We start from the raw sequence: 22,983 nt of genomic DNA on the forward strand, positions 1-22,983 counted from the left end.
GCTACCTGTGTCTTGACATAAATGCCCAAATAAATAAATACGCAAGGTTAATTCTGTGTGAAAGGCAAAGAAGCAAGGCTCATCATTTAGATCCAAATCTGAGGTGGAAAAAAAATTCTTCTAATTCTAGTATCTATTTAAATGTTTTCTTGGGTTTCTTTTATTTCAAAAACGTCTTTGTTTTTACTTTCCACCATCCTCTGAAGTGGTTGCTGACCGTACACAACAGCACTGGGCTACTTAGTGTGGAGAACCCAGGAAAAAAATCACGCTCTCTTCGCTTCTGGACTGAACGAGCTGCTGAATAAAAAAGAAAATAGCATCACTTGGAGGAAAAATAAAGCAGGAATGGGGAGGGGTTCATAGTGTGGAATCTTGATTTGGAACTCTGCAAGCACATTCATATTTTCAAGACTCGCCTGGATGCAGTCCTGAGGGATGTGCTTTAGGCAATCCTGCTCTAGCAGGGGAGTTGGACTAGATGATCTCTAGAGGTCCCTTCCAACTCTGAAGATTCCATGATTCCGTAAGTGAGGTTTTAACCTTAATAATGTCCCTTTTACTATGATCATAAAATATTACTCTTCTTATATCTTTACTGCACTCATGCATCTTCGAAAAACCCATCTTAAAATACCACAAGGGAGAAAAAGCTGATGAGTGACGGACGTGGACTCCTACCTGGAAGGCTTCTCTGGATGAGAATGTAACATGAACAGCCCTGGTAAGGCAGACCAGAGGTCCACATAGTCTCTTATAGGGTCCCATATAGAGGAAATTAAAAGAACAGGGAAAGCATACCGTGACCGTCCTCCAGCACATCTTTGTAGCACCCAGTGCACTGTCGTATTGCTGCTACTTGAGCTTTGACTGTGACCTCACGTGGATTTTTCTGTCTCGGGTTTGCCTAATTGCTTTTTGAACCTGTTAAAAAATTTAGTCGAACTTGCGCTGCTGTGAAATACAAGGAATTGAATTCTGAATGAGCTGCTGCATTCAGAAACATAAGAATCAGTTCAGAGCAAAGCAGAATTGATCCCAGCAGCTAAGCCTGCCACCAGGTGCTAAATAGACTTAAGAACAATCCTTTGCTGCAGACGTCTGGGGTTGCATAGTAGGCAGTGGAAAGAAAGGAGAAAGGAACCTTGTGTGAAATCCGGAGCCAAGGCACAAGTTTTGCAAGAACAGCTCTTATTCTGGCCAAAGACTGGAAGATTTCACACCTTGCTTTGCTAAAGAGTCGCTTCCAAAGCAGACATTTCTGCCCATGGAAGAGAAGTAAACTTTTCACATTACGCACACGCATAAAACGCATCTATCAAATTAGACTGTGCAAACAAGCTGGCTTTTGCACAGGAGTTTTCCTTCTGTGATGTAAGTTGGGCTTCTGAAGAGAATTTTCTTACAAATACTAGACCCAGTAGCACTGTCTTATTTCTTCCCTGTTCTCCTTCCAGCTAGATCGCTGCTTCTCTGCGCCTGCTACATTCCACTCACTAAACACACAAAACTAAATTGGAAAAGTAAATGATGCTTTCTCTGTGAAAGTTCTCTGCTTGTTTCTGCGTTTGCCGTGGGTCTTGTTTTTTTTAAAAAGAATCCATATTTGAAGTTTTTCAGTGAAACTTAAATTTTGATGAAGACAATGAAGAGAAATTTTCATGGAAGAAAATGCCTTTTGATCGATTACAGTTACGAGGGTTCACATACTCACCACAAATCCTTTATTCATCCTCTAGTCTTTTTTCTAAGGATTATGGGAGAATATTCTTACATGTATTTTTATAGTACCAGATACTAATAACTGAGATTTAACAAAATAAAAGATTCAGAATACTTTTTCAGAAGGATGCTGTGGATGAAAGCAGTACGCAAGATGAAATATGCATGTCTCCTGGAAAGTAGGTGGCTTGTAAGCCTTGTGTTTTACTTTTGCATTTTTAGTGTGAAATATTTTTTTTTTTGCCATTCTGATATAAAAAGGCATCACACAACATATTCCTTAGCCTGTTTAGTACAGCTGCTGGTGTCTCCTGTGTACCGTTTATGTTTCACCTAAACATCATATTTGAATTTCACTCACGGATGGAAAAATGTTTTTTCCAGTGAGAGTTTCACTGCTGTGAACCATTTTTTTAGCACGTGCACCGTACAGGCGAGGATGCGTGAGCTGGAATCTCATGCTCCTGACTGCAGGTGAGGGCGGGTTTCAAAGGCATTTGGTTTTTTTTATGAACATCCTTCTTATAGGCATGTTGACTTTTAAACATCCCGAAGTCCCGTATAGCCACTGCACAGCTGGATTGGCGCTCCGTTGGAAACCCTCGATTGTCCTGTTCCTAGACTCGTCTCACAGCAGCGAAGAGTAAAATCAACTCAGGGATTTCCCTCTTCTTTATCCGAAGGAATGATTGTGACAGTCTGAGTAATCACTGGGGCCAAAGCTTGCAGGTGGCGGGGATTTGGAAACTCCTAAGTTTGGAATCTCCCTGCGTTCTTCCTTGGTCAACGTCCGTTTGGAGACGCGGCCTGAGGAACAGGTTTGTATGAAACCATTTTGCATCGCTGTACAAAGTGCAGCAGTGTGTCATGCGTGTCTTCCTCCAGCCCTGCACCCACTGAAAGCAGAGGTGCTGATGAATCATCTTTGCTTTGGCAGCCTCCTACTTGGGTTCCTCCTCAAACCTCTTGTCGGAGCTGGGTGCCTTTTGGCGCACAGGTGGGACGCCTGGGATCTCCCAGAGCTTCATCATCCTTTTCCCTGCTCCTGCTGACATCTACTGGTAGAACAATCTCAGTTTGTGCATTTGCAGAAAGCAGCTTAGGTATATACATCAAGTTTAATATATGTACCTAAATGCAACGTAGAATTTATTACTGTAAACGTTCCTATATTTGTTTGGGTTATTCTGTGAGCAAAGGGAGGTAGATTTTGTAGCAGGGTTCTTGACAGTATTGAAATGAGAGCAGAATAAATCACCGCAGTGGGTTTTATAGGCAGCACTTCAGCCGAGCTATGAGTGAGTGGGATTACGCTGTCGTTGCCTTGAAGGCTTTTCTGTGGGTTTGTTTAGTTTGCTTGTTCTGCTTTCCTTACACAAAGGCTCTTTGGTAGGAAGTGTCACACTGTCAGAGGTTACCAAAAGCCAGGCTCACTATGGGAATCTGAGGTGGTACTTTCTGTTTATAATCAATGTTTTCTGGCTTTGGCATGTCACAGGCTGTTGATTTGGGAAACAAAGGTAAGGCATGCTTTTCTTTCTGCTAATGGCCCATCTTATATGATTTTTTCTTCCTTTTTGTTTAGGTTCCTGACACTGAAAATTTATCCCCTGATAGAGAGACCTTCTCTAACATTGTCTAAATACTCTATGTCTTGTTCCTGTAGGACCTGAACTCACTGGAGATACTCACTGACAGAGGAGGAAAATCAGAGCCATATTCGAAACACTTCCTGACCGCGATACCCCCTCTGCTCAGGAGCTGAACTCAGGCTTGCTCAGTTCTTCTGAACACACGCATCAATATGCACGCAATTAAGCACCAGAGACCAGTCCTGTGGTAAGTTCTTATCGATCCTGTTCTGAAGCTCTGGAAAAAGAACATAAAAGGCTTCTAAGATAGAAAGCTCTTCAGTGGCGGGGGGGGGAAAGGTGTTCTCCATCGTTATAAGGAGTTGAGTTGGCAGGACATCCCCGGTGGTTTGTGCTTTTAATAAGTTCCTACAAGAGTCCTAAAGATGGTAGCTGAGATAGAGTACTGCTAAGCACGGCAGAAGGGGAGATAAGAAATTTAAGCTCTCTGTATTCAGAGGCAAATTTGAAATAGCCAAGCACACTGATGGCCTGCTGAGAACTGGAGCTACGACAGACCTCCGAATACTCTACGGCAGATTTAGTGCCAGGAGCAAGAAATGATCCTGTGGGGGGGAAAAATGGGATCATACAAGAACCAGAGTCCTGGAAGACAAAGTAAGATTGCAATAAAAAATTTGGTTTTGGTATATTTTCTTGTGTTTGTATGTTTGGCTTTGCGACAAGCAGACATAAAAACTCAACGCAGGTCTGGATTTTTGAGGCCACGTGAGATGTAAAGACCTCTTAGATTCTGTTTGGTCTCACTTATATAAGTAATTAAGATATGATTCTATAAAAACATACTTTAGTGCTATATTCCTAGCTGTTAAGCAGGATGTTGCTATGCTCACAATGTCGGTTCATTATACAATGTATGCTTAAACTTGTCTTTTAATTATAGCTTAGATTATATCCAGGAAGTTTACTGAACCAGGAAGTACTGGTCCCAGAAAGACACAAATGCCAAAACAAGTAAGAGTTTCCTCAGTGACGCAGGTACTTACTGTTGTAAATGTAGGTGGTTTTCCATGGAAAAGTTCTCAGTTTGCCACCGTTGCTCTTGTGTGAGAGGTGAAAAAGCCCCTGGTGGCTTTAGACTACAGTTGGACAATGAAAGAATGATATTGCTAAAGAAAGCTCACAAATGATGATAAAATAGAGAAACTCACCTTAAACTACTAGTTTACTTAGATGTGTCTCTTGGAATGAAGCCACATCAGAAAGGGCCTTGAAAGTTTTGATGATGTAACTGTTTAAAAGAATGATGTTTGTATATGAATTTTTTTGATATCTCAGAAGCAAGTCCTACAGATTTCCCGAAATTGTCCATACCGACAGAGTACGGAAAAGAGGGGACTCCTGAGAAATGCTCAGGATAACCAGAAGGTTCCTGTGATCCAGCTGGACTATTCCATCCTTGGATAGGTATTTTCTACAATTGTTATCTACTTGGTATAACTTACAGGGAATGGCACATTTGTCGCTGTGCTGAGACTCTAATGGCCCGTAGCAGGATAAATTATGCTGTCCTCTCACACAACTGTTTCCTTGAAATATGTTTATTTTTCTGTGCACGCAGGCTAGGATCACAGGCCGCTTAAAGGCATCAAGACTGTCTTGTGAGCGCATTTGGCTGTTCCTGCAGGCAAGGTCAGCTAGTTCTGTTAAATTTACACACAAAATAGTCGGCTTAGGGATTCATTTCCTCGGTGCAATTTGTGAGAAAACTAATGAATCATCTCTTGAGAGATATTTCAAAGGTGAACGAGAAAAATTTTGTAATTAACTGCACCACAGTGTCTGTCCACACTGACTGTCCTCAAACCTGGAAGGCTGTAGACCTGGGAACGTGGGCACCGACTGGAGCTGTGTGATGGCAAAGGCTGAACGTTTGCCTGTGTACTGGTTCCTTGTCCTCTTCCCTCCTCGCACCCCAGGTATTCACCTCGCTCTTCCTTCCTTTGATTTCTATGGGTAATTCCTTGCCCTCTCCTTTGGCTAGCCGACAGCTTCCCTGTTGTCCTCTTGCCCGTAATGAACAGTCCAACAGCAGCGCTGCAGGGATAGAGCTCTTTCCCGATGGAGCCTGATCCTGAGAGGACCCCCCACAGCGGGAGACTTTGAGCTTCCTCTCCACTAACACTTGTGACACTGACTGACCACAGCGTCACGTTACGTACGGTACCTTGGAAACCAGCTTATAAAAAAAAAAAAAGTAAAATTAAACAAGGGGCACGGGTTTGTTAAACTTAGTGAAAAAAAAACACAAAACAAAACAAAAAAAAAAAACAACAAGCAAACATCGCCAAGCGATACGGATCTCCGCGGTGGGCGCTGCTGTTAAAATGTCTTTAGCCGCTTTTTACTTCGCCAGCCGAGAGAAAGGAGTGTTTTGGAAAGCGGTAGCAGCCGGCAGGAGGTAGCCAAGGCTGCCGGTCCTGCCGGGGCAGCGGCGCGTTTCCCTGCAGTGCCGCGCAGCTGCCGGACGGGGGCGCACGGGCTTCGCTGGCGTCCGCGGAGGGGCGGCAGCGGCCGGCGCTGAACCCCGGCCCGGAGGGTCGTTGGTTTTCCGCGGGCAGAAAGCAGCACCAGCCGCCTGCAGACTGAAGTTTTGAAAGTAAAACACTAGAAAATTAGAGGGGTTTTTTGTTTTGTTTTGTTTTTAAGATCGGGCTCGCGACCGAAGCTAGCGGGCTGGGAGGTCTCCCGGCACCGCTGGCAAAGGCTCGCACGCCCAAGCGGCAGAGGTAAGAAATAGGGGAAAAATAAAAAGAGCAGAGAACTGAGCTGACACGAACGTCATGCAGCTGTATGTCCCACTGTTTCTGAAACTGTTTGGGGCAGTAATGAGCTGCTGCACAGGTTTCAGCTTGAGATATATACATTTTTTTCTATGCTAACAGCAAAGACCGGGCAAAATCCAATAGAAAAGCCGGGTTTTAATATAAGGTGAAATGCACTCATTAAAAATCAAGTAAATTAAGAACAAAACCATAGGAGTCCTCTAAGAGAGTTACCATGAGTTTGTTCTGTAATTGTGAGCAGAGTCATCTCCAGTCTCTGGGCAAGCTGTGAAGGACTCAGTCCGAGCTTCAGTGCATACAGGAGTCACAGTGGTGCTTGGCAGCTTGGAGGAGGTTTTAGTTTTAGGTTGATCGATAAACACATAATCATGACCTAATAAAACTTAGAACAACACTGCTTTGGTACCCACGAAGACTTTTTTCCTTCCCTAAGCCGGTGCTTTGGTGCAGTCAGTGCACATCTCTGTTTAGGAGCTCATAGTAAAAGGGGCATTCAGGTGTTTGGAAAATTCCATAACTGCCCAGAAATATCTGCTCTGAGACAGTGCGGCTATTAATTTATCAACTGTGCCACTAGGTCAGCATATTTATCCACTGCAAATGAAATGGAATTGCTTGTTTTGTAGTTTATAAAATTGCATCCTCTGGATGTACTCCCCAAAATACCCTGCAGATGAAGGTCTGTGTTAACACACATGGTAAGCATCGTGTCCTGAATAACAATGGACTTCTTCCTTCTTCCTCAGAGGAAGTAAATGTAGAGTCAAAGGCCTTTCACTAACTACACCATGGCACCAGCTCCTAAATACTTGCATCCAGCATCTGTTACATGCTGCACCCGGGCTGTTCTCGGCTACGGGGAGGAAAGTTAATAACGAGATCACTACGATACCCAGAGCTTTGTCAATCAGAGGCATCCTGAAAAGCCTCCCCCTCTGCCCTCACCCCCCACACCCAAGAGTACATAGATATACTGCAGAACTCCTCTTAAAAACTGCTGATAATTTACACAACGCTTTTGACTGTCAGAATTAGACCCCATTAAAAATTACTCAGGCCCTAGAAATTGTCAGCTTCTTCTTTCCCCCCCCCCTTCCATTTTTCAGGTGAAGAAGAGAATTAACATCCCATTTTCGGTTATCGGTGCCATGACGCTAATCCCGACACTGCTGCTGGTGCTATAAAAGCAGGTCAGTCTCCCTCAGGTTTGAGAGCCTAGTCTTTGGGAAGAGTAAGTAAAAGCACTCCTCTAAGTCAGGTAAGGTCCTTCCTTCTCAGCTCACTTTTAATTATAATTGCTAGCATCTTCTTTCTTTGTGAGGGCTGCAAATCCAGTTGGGGATCTGGCGAGCCGATCTCTGACAATATCAAATGTTCTCAGAACTCTTAATCGAAGGCAGCCCATGAAAGCACCCCGGGGAGCGCTTTATTCACTGTGTTTAAAAGGACATGAAAGTACAATAGTTCTCTTTATACGGGCACAAAGCAGCCAATTGATCTTGTCAGTTTAATAAATAATACAATTGCTTCCATCAGACACAGTTAATAGACTCCTGTCTGGACTAATGTTGTACAGAATTGTACAAGTACAGAAATGTTATCTACCTCCATCTGCCCTGGATTAACCACCTCTCCCTTTATCACCCGGAGGCAAAGCTTCCAGCAGTAGTCCCTGAAGGGCAGCAGGTCCCCTGATCTTCATCTCTTCCTTCATTTTAATGTGTGTTCTTGGAAGAGACGAACTAATTTCCTGATGCATCTGTTGTCTGGCTGATTCCTAGCATTTTTACAGATTCAAAGAAGCCTGAGAATATAAAATAGGCAGCAGGTTTGGGTTTGGGTTTTTTTTTTTGTTGTTGTTGTTCTTTTTTTAATCATTCACTGTCTATGTGGTCTTAAGAGGCAGAATTTGGACCGTGCTTTTCAAAAATTGCAAAGGCGCAGGGAAGCTCGGATGCAGCTTCTTACCTCGGGCATTATGAATAATACAAGGACCAGACGTCAGCAAAATTGATCGCAGGCTTTGGTTCAAGAAGCTCACAGCTGAGGGCTTTGGGATGCTTCTGGTTTGGCGCCAACATAACCACCTCGTGCCCTTCTGCGGATTCCCCGCGCAGCATTTTAAGCGGGCCCTGAGTTTTTTGCATTATCAGCACTGCTTTTTAGGTGAGCGTTAGGTGGGACACAGACACACCAGTGTTCGCTGAGAAAGTGCTGGCAACATTAGCAGAGGAAGATTTAAAAATCGTCGTTGTCTTGGCTTGGGTTTGTTTTCCTTTTTCTTTTTCTCTCTGCCATGACACAAAGCGGTTTTGCAGCTGAGGTATGTGACAGACAGGCAGGAAGAGAACGTATTTGTCATTGGGAATAGGTTTCCAGGGTTTTCAGGATGAGAATGTTATGCTCTGAAAATAGTTAATTTTATGGGGTTTTTTTTGTTATGGATTTTACATTCTTACATCTTTCTACCGATATATCTACCTAAATATATGTTTATATACGTGTGGATGTTCTTATATATATAAATAAATTACAAATATAGGTATGCTTTATATTTTTATATATATATGTACACACACATGTATAAACCTAGTCCGTGCTGTCAGAATCGCCACGGGTCGTTTCCCCAGACGATGAGGGTCCGGACGTCCCTCCCCGAGTGCTGCCGAGCTCCACAGCTCGGCCTGGCAAAGGAGACGCCGCGGTGAGGAAAAAGCTGACTGATCCCCTTCTTTGCGTTTGCAAGAAAAATGCCTCTGATCTTAATGCTGGAATCAGTTATTCAGTCGTTAATAACATTTTGCTTCTCTATAATAACCGAAGTGAAGAATGCAATGACCGATGAGTAAAAAGAGCTGGTTTGGACAAGTTATTTAAGTTCCCTATACCTTGGTTTTCCCTGCTGAAGGCAGGTGGTAACAGTGCCAGAACTCAAAGGGGCATTTGGAGGGTAAAAGCACAATTTACATTGAGCTGCTCAGGTATTTCAGGTACCGGGATAATATATGAAGCAAAGAGATTTTCATCTGAGCAGAGAGACATTCTGGTTGAATGATGAGGTCCTACAGCATCAGGGGAAGTCAACAGACCTGGGATTCCTTTGGCTCAGTGGGGAAAGCAGCTCCTGGGAACTGAATGCTCCATCCCAAAAGCCTTTTTCCCCGGATCCCTGTGTGATCAAGTCTGTGCTTACACAGATATTGCTTTTGAATTGTTGTTGCATTGCTTGCAGAGAAAATACTCACGCTGCTGCCCTTCTACCTGAAGATTAAAAGTGCTTTTTATTTTAAATACAAAAAGTAATTGAAATCCAGACTCCTTAACTAGCTTTAGGTATAATTTCTGAGGGAAAAATCAGTCCTTTAAATAATAAAATGCTCATGTTGAAAAATCAGTTTTCTTTGCTCCCACATCCATTTTGAATTGAGGCTACTGTGTTTGAAGGGTAAGACCCGATAATGCTTCTAAAGCCGCAACCGGTATTTGAAAGGCAGCTCTGTGCTCTTCTTTGAGTGCTATTGATGCTTTCAGCTGTGGCATGAAAGACCTAGAACTCTGATCTCTGGTTTTGGCAAGTCGAGTCATTCAATTCAATTTCAGAACCGTGCAGCTGTGAAGCTTCACAGTTTTTGATGTTTAAAAAGGTAGGGATTATTTCTGTTCTCTGTGATTTGTGAGCAACCGCTGCTTCTGTCAGCAAACCCAGGAAGAAACCTGTCTGTCTGATGTGCACGGACTGTTACTGATACCTGCGCAAACACCTGAGTAGATATTACACATCTGTCCGGCATCTCTGAGATCAAAGTGCTCTCTGATGCTCTGCTGCCCTTTGAACAACATTTAATTGGCCGTGCGACCACTTTTTAGGATCTGGGACTGAGCTTTGCCTCCTCAGGTCGCTGAGTGCATCCAGTTTAGGTCTGCAGGAAACTGGTCGGTGTTCTCAGCCTCCTTTCTAGTGGAGAGAGGGCTGCATCGTTATTCCCCTTGCTCCGGTTCTCTTACCTGCAGAGAGCCGTGGCGAAGATGTGAGTTTGCAGTCCCTGCTCTTTCTTACGGGAGTTTCTGCGGGTTGATTGAAGCGCATTAGGAGGGGCTGGTTGGTGGGAATACCCCAGGTGTACTCTGCACAGAAGATTTCAGGCCGGTCTGGCCAGTCTCGATCTTACAAGGCTTGTACCAAGCTCTTCAAACACCCGATTCCCCGGGGAGCAGAGAATAGCTTAGGAGTGATGGGTGCTAGCCTGGCATGAAGCTGGGATTCGGGGTGAATGGACAAAGCTGGCCTTGGCAGCTGCTCCTCACCCACCTTCTGCTGTGGCAGGAGAGGGAAATTATCTAGCAGCCTTTTGCCAATCAACCTTGTGCTGGTCCTGTCGTGGAAGGCCCAGCTGCATGGGTAAAGAGGCACGGACCGGTCACTGACACAGCCTCTGCTGGCCCTGGTGCCTGCTGGGCCAGTGCTGGCTCCAGCCGAGAGCCTAAGAGCCTCCTGAGCTCAGTGCTGAGCCCAGGCTAAGGGGTGAGCCCTCAGCTTGGCGTTCCGTGCCTCGCTAATGCAGAGGACCTGCCTCCCATCCAGCTTGGACCACGGGCACGGCTGGCGCGTGGCTGTCGGTCCACCCCAACAGCTAACAGCAATGCCCTGCATTCCCAGCACTGCAAAACTAGCCTAGTCAACGAGCTCGTGTCTGTGGGCTTCTCCCCAGCGGTGCGTGTTCCTTTCTTTTCATTAGAAATGGAGGCCATTTGGTTTAACTGTCTGCCAAAACATGCGGAGAGCGGGAGAGCTGGGCTGCAAACACAGGCGCTGTGCTGCAGTCAGAGCGGGCTCTTCCAGACACTGTTCCCCTTCTCCTAAATAGTACAGCGTTAGAAGCGTGTCTGCGTTGGGCTGCTGTGCAGCACACATCTTGCTGCAAAGGCAGCAAAGCCGAACTGCTGTTCGCTGTACCGAGGGAGAAGTGCAGCGCAGACTCCGTTCGTGGGATAGGGCAGAGCATCGGCCCTGGTTGTTTCCGCTCTCTAGCGGAGGAAAAAGGATCTGGCATTGCAGAGAGGGACACACCAGGTATTCTGCGCAGGAAAAATAGTGTATCTGCATGCGAAACACACACGATGGACTGCCTGCTGCTAACCAACGTCCCGCGTTGTGCCTTGTCACTGAGTAGCTCTCTGTGACTCACAGCAAGGACACCGCGGCTGAGGGTATTTATTGACTTCGCGGTGCAAAAAGCTGCTTAGGCGCTTCATAGACAGACCTGAGATGCAGGTCTCTTCTGTGACGATTTCACAGCCTGGACAGAGGTTGGGTGGGTGCGTGGCAGGGAGGTGGGGGCAGCCAAAGCAACCTGAACTGGCAGTGGATGTCAGGACCCTCATGGGTGTGAGGAAGAAGAGGGGGAGGGAGGCGGGACGCGGGCAGATGTGCACTGTGGAAGGGAGAAGGCAAAGTCATCCCGCAGGACGTCACTTCTGAGCGGAGGGCTCTGCTAAGAACTGGATTCGGCAGCGTGCCGCACACCTGCTGTTTGCGGCCGAGTCTAAAGGCGCCGAGGATATCAGTGCCTTGCAAGATTGAACCCTTTGATTCCAATCTCTTTAGCTGGAAAGCATGTTGTTTTATCTAATGCTTGTCTCTCTCTGTTTTAGGCTGTGGCGCCTGCTGAGAAAAGGTATGCATAATGAAATGATTAAATCATGCGTTTTCAAATAATCAAAGTCATGCTGTTTCAGCTATGCAGAAATCCTGTTCCTCTTATGAGACATCTAGCCAGATTCAAAATTTCTTTTGGATTTTATGTTTCTTAGAAGGACCCTGAATACAAAAAAAGAGAGAATCTGGTTAAGGCCAGTTCTGCTCTCCTGTATGCCCAGGGCCAGATATGATCACATTCATATTCTTCTTGTGTCGCTGCAGACAGAAAATAACTTTGCAGTCTGATTTTATGCTCTAAAGAAAATCATTCGCACTGTGACAGCACTTCAAAATATTTCAATCCTTATTCTGTATCTGCTGCTGGCTATGACTGCAGTGCAGAAAAAAAAAAAATACGCTTCACTGAATCAGTAGTTACGGGAAGGGGTAAAGTTTCCAAATCACTCCTTTCCATCTTGATTTTGTAACTAATCCCTTGTCCCTGCTGTACCTCCAGTCTCAGATGTCTCCCCTGTAACTCTGCACTACTTCAAGCTTTGGCATCCCTGACACACTTAATTGTTCTACGCCGCTTAAGTGTTGGGCATGGTGAGGTCAGATGGTGCTCCGTAACGTTGCTACGTATCGAATCACCTCCTGGCTGTGGGAGATCTCCCTAAGGAAATGTACTCTGGAGCAGGTCGTGAAGGAACTGGATCAGAAAGATCTTTAAGTCAGAGTCCAGAGACTTCTACCCATCCACCATGGTAAGGTCTCACTCTTCTTAAAAGGATGCTGTCAAGGCTGATTGTCCTAAAATGAAACATTGTGGACTTTTTTGAGTAATGGGCATGTGTATGTTCCCATGTTCTGCTGGTTGGGGTCACTCTTGGGAGCATGGGAGAAACCAGCTGAAAACAAACCGGAATGCTGTTACCGAAGAGGACACTGACCTCCCAAGGTCCTGGAAGTGACAGTGAACTGATGGAGGTTAATAGGCTTATTTTAATGAAGGAACTGTATTTGCAGGGGAGGTGGCACAGAAAATACGAGGGAGCTGCACCATGAGACACTCTTCGAGGTTGATTTTTGCAGATCCCGAATTCGGCCTCAGGGAGAAGAGCAGTGAACAAGTCCCTCCGTCCCTCATAGTGCCACATTTAGGAAACCGAGTAACGATCGCAGCCTGTCTAAGAAGGCAGAGAAATTTAATTGAGTAACAAAATATCAGATCTACATTTCCAACAGAGGAAGTATCTTTCTGGGCCAAGCAGAAGAGTTTAATTTTGACGAAAGGAGTTATAAGAACTCATCTGCTTTACCATAATGGAAACTGTCACCACCAGTCTCATTTTTATTACGGAAGTATTGCTCCAAGAGACTTCAGATCTGCATGTGTAGTTCTCCGTCTCGAAACTGAAAGATCTCAGATCAAATGACACTTGCAGTTTCAGAAAGGCACAACTCTGTGCTGCAGCGACAGGGCTAGAGACCACACAGCTGCACTGCTGGGATGCCACCCTTGTTCTACAGATCAGGTGGGGAAGACAATGTGGCGATAAGACAGAAGGCATTACTCCAGCAGAAAATGTTAATCAGCGACATTGAAAATAGTAAACCTGAGTGGCTGTAAGCAGACGGCAGATGGAGGTGGAAGAAAAGGAAATAATCAAATTCCGCATTAAGACAGACAGCTTAGATGACTGCTTTCATTTGCATTCATCTTATAAAATGAATTTGTTTTACTCTAGACAGGGATTTCCCCAGATGACAAAGTTTAAAAAACAAAAACAAAAACAAAACAACCAAAAAGGCAACAAAAAAACAAACAAAAATCCACGAGCTCAGCAGCAGTGCAGAACAAACCCGGCATTCAAAAAGCAAAGAGCAGTTTCTTCTCTCCAGATGAGCAAAGCTGGTTGGTTGCCCGGTTGTCTTCAGCTTTAAAATGCTGCTGAGGAGCAGAGCTTGATGCAATTTTCTCTTGCTCTGCCCAGCGTGGCTCTTTGGGACAGGACATGGTGCTGCCATGAAAAAGCCCACCTCGACAGAAGAGCTTGACAGCTATTCACAGACCTCTCATGTGGAGCATAAACCTTTTCCCAACTAGGAGTTCATGTCACCCGTGCCACCGTTTGACATCTTCCTGGCGGAGTTCTGCCTCTGTCGCTTGGCTGCTTTACTGCCTACTTGAACCTAAAACTTTAACCAGCAACCAAGAGGAGGAGAGGAACCGGGTGGAATTTAGAGTCTTCGGTGCAATCTATTTGAAAAATGTCTATTACTAAAAGGTGTAAAGGCTTTAGCAGTCAAGAGTAGAACGACTCTGTGTAAATAACAAATTATAGCAGTCCATATTGATTTTTCTCACCTGAGCGATTCCCAGATCAAATGTGCTCTTTCTACAAGTCAGAAGGTGATATTTCTAACTGCAGTCACTCCAAACTCTGAAGAGCTAAAAACCAAGTTTTCCTTTCTCTGCTCCATCATTGCTGTAAATAAAAGCATTACACACCTTACCATTTTGTTGCTGATCCATAAAGCTTACTTTTTAAATAAGGAAAAAGCTTCCCAGCTCCATAAACCAGGCACGGCTATGAAGAACAATTGCACATTAAAGACATAGTTGTGTGCAGCGTTTATCCTCGCGAGCATCCCAAGTGCTCTGATGTGTGGTGCCCCCCATTCCCGCTTGCTGACCTACGGAGCCAACTTCCAAGGGACAAGAACACGTGAAGCCTGTACTCTTCTCGCCAAGTTTGCTCTGCTTGAATGAGACAGCAGTAGGCTTGTGCACGCAACATTGGCAAGAAACGCAGAGCACAGTGGAGCAAGAGATGGAAACACCCAAGCTCTTGGGATCAGATGAGCCCACTCTCAAATTGGCACCTCCGTTCTTTATGCACTGTTGAGCGTTTGGATTTAATTCCTACTCCTCCTCCTCGAGGCCCGCCAAGGAGATCCTGCTTCTGCCAAGTGATCCGTGGCTGGCGTTGCCTGTTTGAGATCCGCTGGCAAAGCCGACAGCGGTGATGCCTTTAGCTCTGCGCAGAGATGCAGGTTGAACGGAGACCTGGAGCGGGCCCCACAACAAACTAGCAGTAGTGTTGCCTCAAGTAACATTGTGCAGCCAAGACGACGGATTTTAGGAAATGAATGAATTTAACATTTATTCATGAGCACACTCTGGGAGGATTCTTAACATCTTTTTCACTAACAAGAATAACAAAACTGGCATTTCAAAATAGAGAAAAGATATCAAATACCAAAGGAACATCCTACACAGGGAGAGGAAATCAAGTTGATTTGACTCCAGAAATCAAAATTGAATACTTTGAATGTTTCTCTTTGTACAACTGATATAATGTTGGGGTTTTTTTATTTTTCCAAACAAAAACTACAGTTCAATTTTCTTTTCTTTTCTTTTTTTTTAAGTATTAATTCAGTACCTTGGTCACGAAGGTGGAGTGAATGGTGGAATGGTGCTGACTGTCCTCCTCAGACTCTCCCGAGGAAACAAACTTATCAACAAAGAAGCGATGGTGACCAGACCTGGACAAACAAAGCTCTAATAAGGTACAAATCATTGTCTGAACCTGCGCCAGAGCCCAGCCCATTTTTTTATCTGACCTTAACCTCAGGTCCCTGCACCAAACTGGTGGCACAGAGCTCTGTGGTTCCCGAGCTGCTGTCAACAGCAGGGTTATTGATCAGCCTCAAATGTCCGGGCCCCAGAGCGGAACCATCCTGAAACCCTTCAACAGGAAGAAAACTCATTTTGAGCAATTCCTCCGTAAGAAGTACAGCTTAACAGCACCGTGTGCTTTTCTCGTGTGTGGCACAAGCCTTTCGGTCCCCCCAGCGTTCCTCCCAGTCTTCTCCGGTTCCAGATCTCCCAGCCTTTCAGCACCTGCATCTCTCCTTTGAACTCCTTCCTTCCCAGCAGGAACTGGGGAGCTTGCATCCCTTTTTTCCTGATTCTTGTCAGGATGATTTTATGTCCTAGATACCAGGTTAGATCTGAATACCAGACATCCTACGTCTGCAGGGGAAAAGGGCACTGCCTGCTTATTTCCCCTGTCTCCGTTAAGTGTGTTGTGTCCTTTGTATTCAAACAAAGCACTTGGTCCTTCTTAGACCATTTCTCTCTCTCCTTCTTTCCTCTTAGAGTCTCCCACAGCAAGGTCCCCAAAGTTATCTAATAAACATGGATGTTATGACATCCTCCCACAGTAGCTCTAAATATCATTCAGGAAACAGCGCCTAATAAGCGATATAATTACCGCAAAGATGAAAACCAGCACTCCCGAAAACACACAGTGAGTTGCCCTTTATCTTGTCGTACAAATTATTTCCATTATTTTTCTTGAGTGCTTTGGTTTGGCTTGCTTTGCTTTTCGGGCTCTTCTTTTTCCTCATCAGCTGTGATCATGTGCAAGAAATTCATATCTCCAGGCACAGAAATAGAGAGCGCAGTCGTTCGGAGCTGCCACGGGAATGCAGGTCCACCCAGTTAATTTTTTCCCTTTGTACTGGGTGGAGCGGCTCCGCAGACACACTCGTAAACACACCCTTTCTTTTTTGGTACTGTTAATTATTTTAAGCTACTCTTCAGGTTGGTAGCATAGCTTATTACTGTGGAAAATTGGCAGTTTCTCTGCTTCTGTGGTGACTAGTAAGTTAGGAAAGGCTTTTTAGCTTGATTTATTCTGACTTCTGCCGTGTATTGCTGATTTATCTATTATGCTCTAAAATAAGGCCAATTAAGCCCAGCAGTTAAGCGAGACAGACAGGAGGGCATGCATTTCCCTACCCAAAAGGTATTTTTGAAACAAAAAGACGCGCTTTAAGCCAGTAAATGGGTGTCTTTAGCTTTGAACTGGGGACAGCACTGCACAATTACCGTTGACTCTGTTGTCACGGGCACATCGCATTACTGCCCCGCTTTGCTTTGTTATTACACCCAGCCAACGCAGCGAAACACAAAGGAGAAGGCTGCTCTGTCAAGTGCTCCAAGCATGGGATCGCCGAACGCTGTATTTTAACCATCTGCCTTGTTCACATGAGGCGAGCCAGCCGCAGCCAAAGCGGAGCGCGGTTGTCGGCCAACCCAAACACAGCTGTTGTAGCTCATTTTGAAGTCTACCAGCCTTTCTGCTGTCCTTTTCAGAGATTAAGCTTAATCTCCTGTAGGCGAGGCTTATGTCACCTTACTCAAGAACGGTTTCACTGACAGCCTTGGGAGCTTTTTTCCTCTTTGCCTCATCCTTTGTGGTTTTGGCAGGGAAACAGCTTTAGTAGAAACGTACCCAGGCACAAAGGAAAACAGTGTAAAACCTGTGTGGTTCTGCCACGCAGCCAGCAGCCAAGGCCACGGCCGTGCAAGCGGCCAGGGAATTCACAAGCATTTGGAGAAAAAAATCAAGCCGATATTTTGGGATGCTATCGAACCCGGGTAAACCCGACCATTTTCTGTGATTTCAGCCAATGGGCACACGCACAAAACAGAAGCTGTGTTTTAATCTGAGGTTTATTTCCATTTTTTTTTAGCTTTCTCCGAAACCCAAGTGAAATTAAAGCGTGGGAGAGGAGGCAGTTGTAATCCATATGGATCAAAATTTCATAAAATGCTGCGTTGCAGCAAGAGGAAGCAGCTGAGTTTCACCAGCCTGCCTGCCTGCCTCCTTCCGCGGCCTCATCTGCCTTGTGCAAAAGCCAAATCAGAGTTACGAGTAACTCCGCTCCACTGCCAAGAAACTCGTCGCGTTCGGTTTATCCAGAAGGGCTCCTGTACCAAAGATAGCCTCCGGCGCGTGGGTTACGTTTCAGGTCTGCTTTTAGAAGAGAGCTGTTCCAGGAGAAGCTGCACGTCTGTCTTCAGGTCTGTGATTATTGTGAAAGCCTGGGTTTGAGCTTTTTTTTTTTTTTTTTTACTGCCTGCGTGTCACGGCACTTTTCTGATGACCACTGGTTGAATAAGTTTCCCAGATTACCCAGGAAAAAGAGAAACCCTCCACCCTTGGTTCTTTTTCGTTTTATAATTATCTGCTGTTTCTCTAGAGTTGCTCTTTCATCCTTCTGTTTGGCTCTTGCCTGGATGTGCCCAGTGCCTTGCAATTAAAACGAAGCGGCTCTATATAGTTCACGATCTAAGATCACATGCTGCAAACCCTCGCTCGTTAGAGCGATCCCACCGGAGAGAACAAGGCTGTTTCACATCAGGTCTGCTTGTTGGTGAAGTTTAGTAGGTTCCGACCTCAAGTTAGATGTTTAAAAACGTCAGCAAAATGTTCTCTGACTCACTGTTAATAGTATAATTGCTAAAGGGATGACTCTCTAAAAAATATATCCAAATATGTTTATATAACAGTCAGAAAACTTTCATTCCCAAAGGGAAGGAACAGTTGTACTTTCAACATCGCTTGTGTTTTGGCCTGGAGGTGTCCTACGTGCTGTGCCAAAAAAGTAATAATTAAAGGGACACGGTTGACTTAAAACTAAATTTATTGAAATTCCTCTACCTGTGCTACTTGGCAATGCACTAGGGTGTTCAGAGTGAAGAGGTTTTTTTAAAATAAGTTTGTTTTGCACCACTTAGTCTCTTTATTCTTTCTGCAGCGCTCCGTTTTAAGTATAAAATCCTTTTTTCTTTTTTTTTTTTCCTGGTTTCGTTTCTAGTTTGTGTTCGATCACTCAGTGTTTCTGTGCTGTATGTGTTCTGAATTTAAAAGACATCTGCTTCACTTCAGCTGTCTCCCCCACTGTCAGTCTTTGCTTCCTCCTGTTAGAGGCATGCTAAAATATTGCTGGCATGAATATGCAAGGAAAGTAAATGCAAAGCCAGCACCACGGCTAATTGCTGATCCTTCTAAAGTGTCCAAACCTCTCACGAGGTCTTTGATGCAGGGGCTGTTCAGCAAGGGAGACTCAGATTTGACGCTCTCTTTGCAAGCAACAAGAGCGAGCATCTGCAATTACTTTATGAAAACAACCGCTGGCGAGAATTACAAATCAATACACGCAATGCGCTCGGTATATTTTATTTTAATGAAACCCTGCTTCACGCAGCATTTGGAGTTTCTCAGCTGCCTTGTTAGATCCCTGGCATGGAGGCACGGCGACAAAGGAGTGAGCCGCCGCCTCCGCCGCTGGCATCACGTGGCGGACGCTGCACGTGACCCTGCAATTTCTGCTGGTTTATTTTTCGGCATTTCCCCTGAATGGATGGTGTTGCAAATAATTCACTAGAAACCACAAGGCGCTTGGTAGCCAAATGTTTCTGAGTAAAATTGCAAGAGATGTGCATTTCATGGAATCTTGTGTTGGGTTGGAAGGGACCTTTAAAGGTCATCTACTCCAACCCCCCCTGCAGTCAGCAGGGACATCTTCAACTAGAACAGATTGCTCATTTCAATTGAAGGAAAACGAAAAAAAAGGTATGAAAATGCATAATGTTGAGTCCGGAGGCAGGCATCACCCTTGTGCCAGTCTCAGAGCGGGCTAGAGAGGGGTTGGTCTGCGTGAGCACGCGGGTTGGGCTGAGCAGATGTGCCCCGTCCAGATGTTGGCACCCTCCCATGCCGAGAGAGCCTGGGATGGCGAGGGGGGAGTCGACTCCCGCCCCTGCGTCTGTGCTCCGACCCGCAGCCACGCTCACACCCGACGGCTTCTGGCCTGGAGCCGGCTTGCATCTGGCCAGCAAAAGACTCAGCCGGAGGAATTTATATGCCTCTGCCCCCACGGCCCGTTCCTGCTCAGGGTGCAGTTTGAGGTTACAGCTAAAACAATCCTTTTTCTAGGAACAATGCCCTGGGCAAGGCCCGTCCGATCCAGAAGATTTGATGTTCTCAAGAAAAAAAAAAAAAAAAGTCAACAACCTTCTTTACTTCAAAGCCATGCCTTTCCCCCGCTTTATAGGGGTTATAACAAAAAGGTCTTGTGATCTTACATGGTCAATCGCAGCCCGAAGGCTGTGCGATAGCCTGCTCTGTCACTGAGCTCCTTGTAACAAGCCCAGAGAGGGGGGAAAACAGCCAAAACCCAACATGCCAGCAGAAAGTGTAAGGTCAGCTTGAGTAACGGATATACTTGAGAAAACCAGGGCCTGCTTGTAAGGATTGCTGGAGCTGAGACGGAGGATCTATGATCCTATGATGCGCACGCCAAATTGGTCTCCACCAGGGAGCCATCGCCTTCTCTGCAACGTCAGCGGGGAGGAGACAACCAAAACAAGGATGGCACACGCTTCCTACGAGTCAAAAGAGCATTGTGAAATAAATACTAGAAATATTTAGATTGTGTAAATGTTCAGTCGGGTCAAAAGCCAACAGAAAGTGCTTTGCAAGAGCCAGGCCAGCCCGCCCGATGTGGCTGGCAGTCAGCAGGCTTTGTAATCAACAAATTAATGACCTCCAGAGAAACGTCCCCCCCACTGACAATTTACTTCTGACTGATTTCAGCCATACATCTTCTGATGCAGTTCCTCTCGGCTTGGTGCGATTAACCGGCCAGCCTGCGTTACACAGGACATTTAGGGGAACTCGTTATAGCCACGGCGCTGACGAGCGGGCGGCTGGGAGAGGCTGCCGGCAGAGTGGCACCTGCTGGGGGATAAACCCTCCTGCTCCCAAGCGTGGCTGCTTTGCTGTAACTGTCTTATGCCTCTTTGGATGTTGGGTTGGGTTTTTTTAATCTCGTTCAGCCTTGGTAATTCTTCAGGGTAACCAGTTTGCTGTTTTTTCCTTCCAGGACTAAGTAAGTGCTTGGCTTCTTTCCAGTTGATGCTCCCCATGCACAAAGAGGGCAGTGTGCTCTTCTGTATTAGGGCTTTTACACGTATTCCTTCCCTTAAATGAAATGAAGAGGGCGTTTATCCGCGCTGCGTTTTGGAGGGGCGGCGAGGGGGGGAAGTCGCAAGGTTCAAGGGTGAATTTAGACAAAACTACGGGCAGGCGCAGGGGACGCTTTCGGGAGCACGGGGCGCCTCTGTGGGTCTGAGCAGACTTGGCAGCTGAGCGCGGCATCGGTACAGCTGCCGGGGGCTCGGTCCCTCCGGATGCACACAGGCGCTCGGCGGGAGAGGCTCCCGCTGTCCGTGGGCGGCCGGGGGGATCGGAGAGCACACCCTGCTCTTGGCTGCTCTTTAAAGAGCAGCATAACCTCTCCGCAGATAGAGGTTGTCTTTGTATTAGAAATGGCATCATTCCCTCTGTCAGTCAGCAATGTCCTGAGCAGGTTTGGACGTGAGTACCCTGATATGATAGCCTGGGCTTGATCCGCACCGGACCTGGTCTCCCGCTGCAGTGGGCATCCTCGGGAAAGTGCGGCTTTTTGGGGTTAGAGCGTTCCCAGCGCGGGGATAAAGCTGGGTGCATCTCTGCAAAATGCTCCCGCTCTCGTGGTGAAGGTGTGCTCCCCAGGGAGAATGCCTCATTTTCCCGAGATTCAGCCAGCGTCTCAGCAACGCTTCATTTCGAGTGTCCCAATGCACATCCAAGCAGGCTGGCCTGTGTGCTGCGATAGAGAACAAACCCACTGGGAGAGCTTGTTTGGATTGAATTGCACGTGTGCACAAGGGAGAACTTGCAAAAATGATGAAAACCCAGGCGACGTACCCATGCTCACGTTTTGCTCCGCTCATAATATAATATTTCCTGGGGCAAGTTGAAGCAAAGTGACAAGTTTACCCTTTACCCTGGAAGTGAACTTAAAGTGACCTTACACTCTGAAATGCGTAAGTAAAAGAACTTGAACAGAACAAAAAAAAAATATTGTATTAGTAGTTAAAGGTATCTTGCAGGAGATAAGTTGGCAGGAGTCTCACTGGTTTAACATTAACAACCAGAAAGCATAAGAGGCAGTAAGTTAACTGTGAGAGATCATTAACTTCCATCTCCTTCCACCTACGGAAAATTATTTTCCTCCCATTCTTCTGTTTTCTGTCCCCTTTGAAAGTAATCAAAAGTAACTCAGCTTTTCAATTCAGTGAAACCTTTTAATACTGCCTGCCTATGAAACACTCCATACCACACTGTGGCACTTCACAGTAAATTAAATTAACTCTTCTGTGCGCTCCTGAACTGCGAGAGACCCTCAATAAATAAAATAAACCTGCAAATAAAGAGAATTTAGTAGAAGGGTGAATGTTTTCCGTTCACCTCAGAGACACGGAGATCATTGTTACGCTCGCATGCCTGTGTGGGTACCTGCGTGGGTTCAGCCAGATGCCTGACTTCTCTGCGACTCTCTTTCCCTCCTTTTCCTTCAGAGCGAAGCCTGTTGTCTTCTGAAAGCGTCCTGGAGGCAGCGACTGCAGCTTGCCTGGCTGCTCCCGGCAGTCCCGCATCCCTTCCCATCCACACTCTGCGCTGCAGGAGGACGCCTCACCCTTTCCAGGCAATTCCGCAGGTCAGTAAACAGCCAGAAACCGCCCCCCAGGTCTATGACACTCACACGGGATGGGTGCTCAGTACAAGCCAAGAGCAGGCTGCTTTTGATGGCAGCGTGCAAGCTCCCCGTGGGTTTCATTTGGGAGGGATCCTCTGTCACGACATGGGGCGCTTTTTGGAGCACGTGTTTGAAAGCATTTGTCTTCCTGCAGCGTGTGACCGCTGCTGCCCTGACAGGGTGCAGGACAGGCAGGGATCGCCTACCGACACCCTCCAAAAGGTGGTATCTGCCCATCCTCGGAGACTGACCTCCAGCACTGAGCACACGGCCCTGCTGCACCACTGACCTTCCAGGGAGGTGGGGGCGGGAGACTGGTTTGATAATAAACCTGGTAATAATAATCCCACAGAGAAGGTTCTCTACGTGGGGATTAGGAGGGAGCACAGAATAACTTTTTGGAGTAAACTGCTGGGAATCAAGTTACCTCAATCCTCTGTTTTGCTCTGCCACTGACTCATTCTCCCATCACGGGCAAGTCGCTTCACCTTGATCCAAGGATTAGTGCGAACATGCCTCCCGGAGAAAAGTTGGTCTCGTGCCTTTCTAGTAATGTCTCTGTTTGCTTTCTACTTTGTCTGTCTCCTGTTGTTGTGGAGTTATGGATTTCATGTTTGGAAGAGGACAGAGTGGATTAGAAGTCCATGTTACAAGAGCCAAACGTGCAACAGAGGGTTTAAAATGGTAGTGAATGTGTAATTTGTTAAAGAGTGAGTTAAATGGAAAGGAACCTGTGGCC

At 46.0% G+C, this 22,983-nt stretch overlaps 1 protein-coding gene across 4 annotated transcripts in view; it reads left to right on the plus strand.

Moving 5' to 3' along the window:
* The first annotated feature begins 739 nt into the window (after positions 1–739).
* CHST13 (carbohydrate sulfotransferase 13) overlaps positions 740–22,983 on the plus strand; it is a 69,245-nt gene continuing 47,001 nt past the window's right edge. Inside the window, exons 1-6 of one of the 4 annotated variants that reach the window (XR_008468688.1) lie at positions 740–2,540; positions 3,389–3,561; positions 4,258–4,352; positions 4,653–4,781; positions 4,936–5,532; positions 7,267–9,554. The gene's annotated coding sequence lies outside the window, so the exon portion shown is untranslated. Of the gene's footprint in view, positions 2,541–3,388; positions 3,562–4,257; positions 4,353–4,652; positions 4,782–4,935; positions 5,533–7,266; positions 9,555–22,094; positions 22,206–22,983 lie in introns of those variants that run through there. The other 3 variants (XM_054216158.1, XM_054216156.1, XM_054216157.1) reach the window with 3 other exon arrangements.

Source organism: Rissa tridactyla, chromosome 10 (assembly GCF_028500815.1).
Source record: "Rissa tridactyla isolate bRisTri1 chromosome 10, bRisTri1.patW.cur.20221130, whole genome shotgun sequence".
In the NCBI taxonomy this organism is placed as follows: Eukaryota; Metazoa; Chordata; class Aves; order Charadriiformes; family Laridae; genus Rissa; species Rissa tridactyla.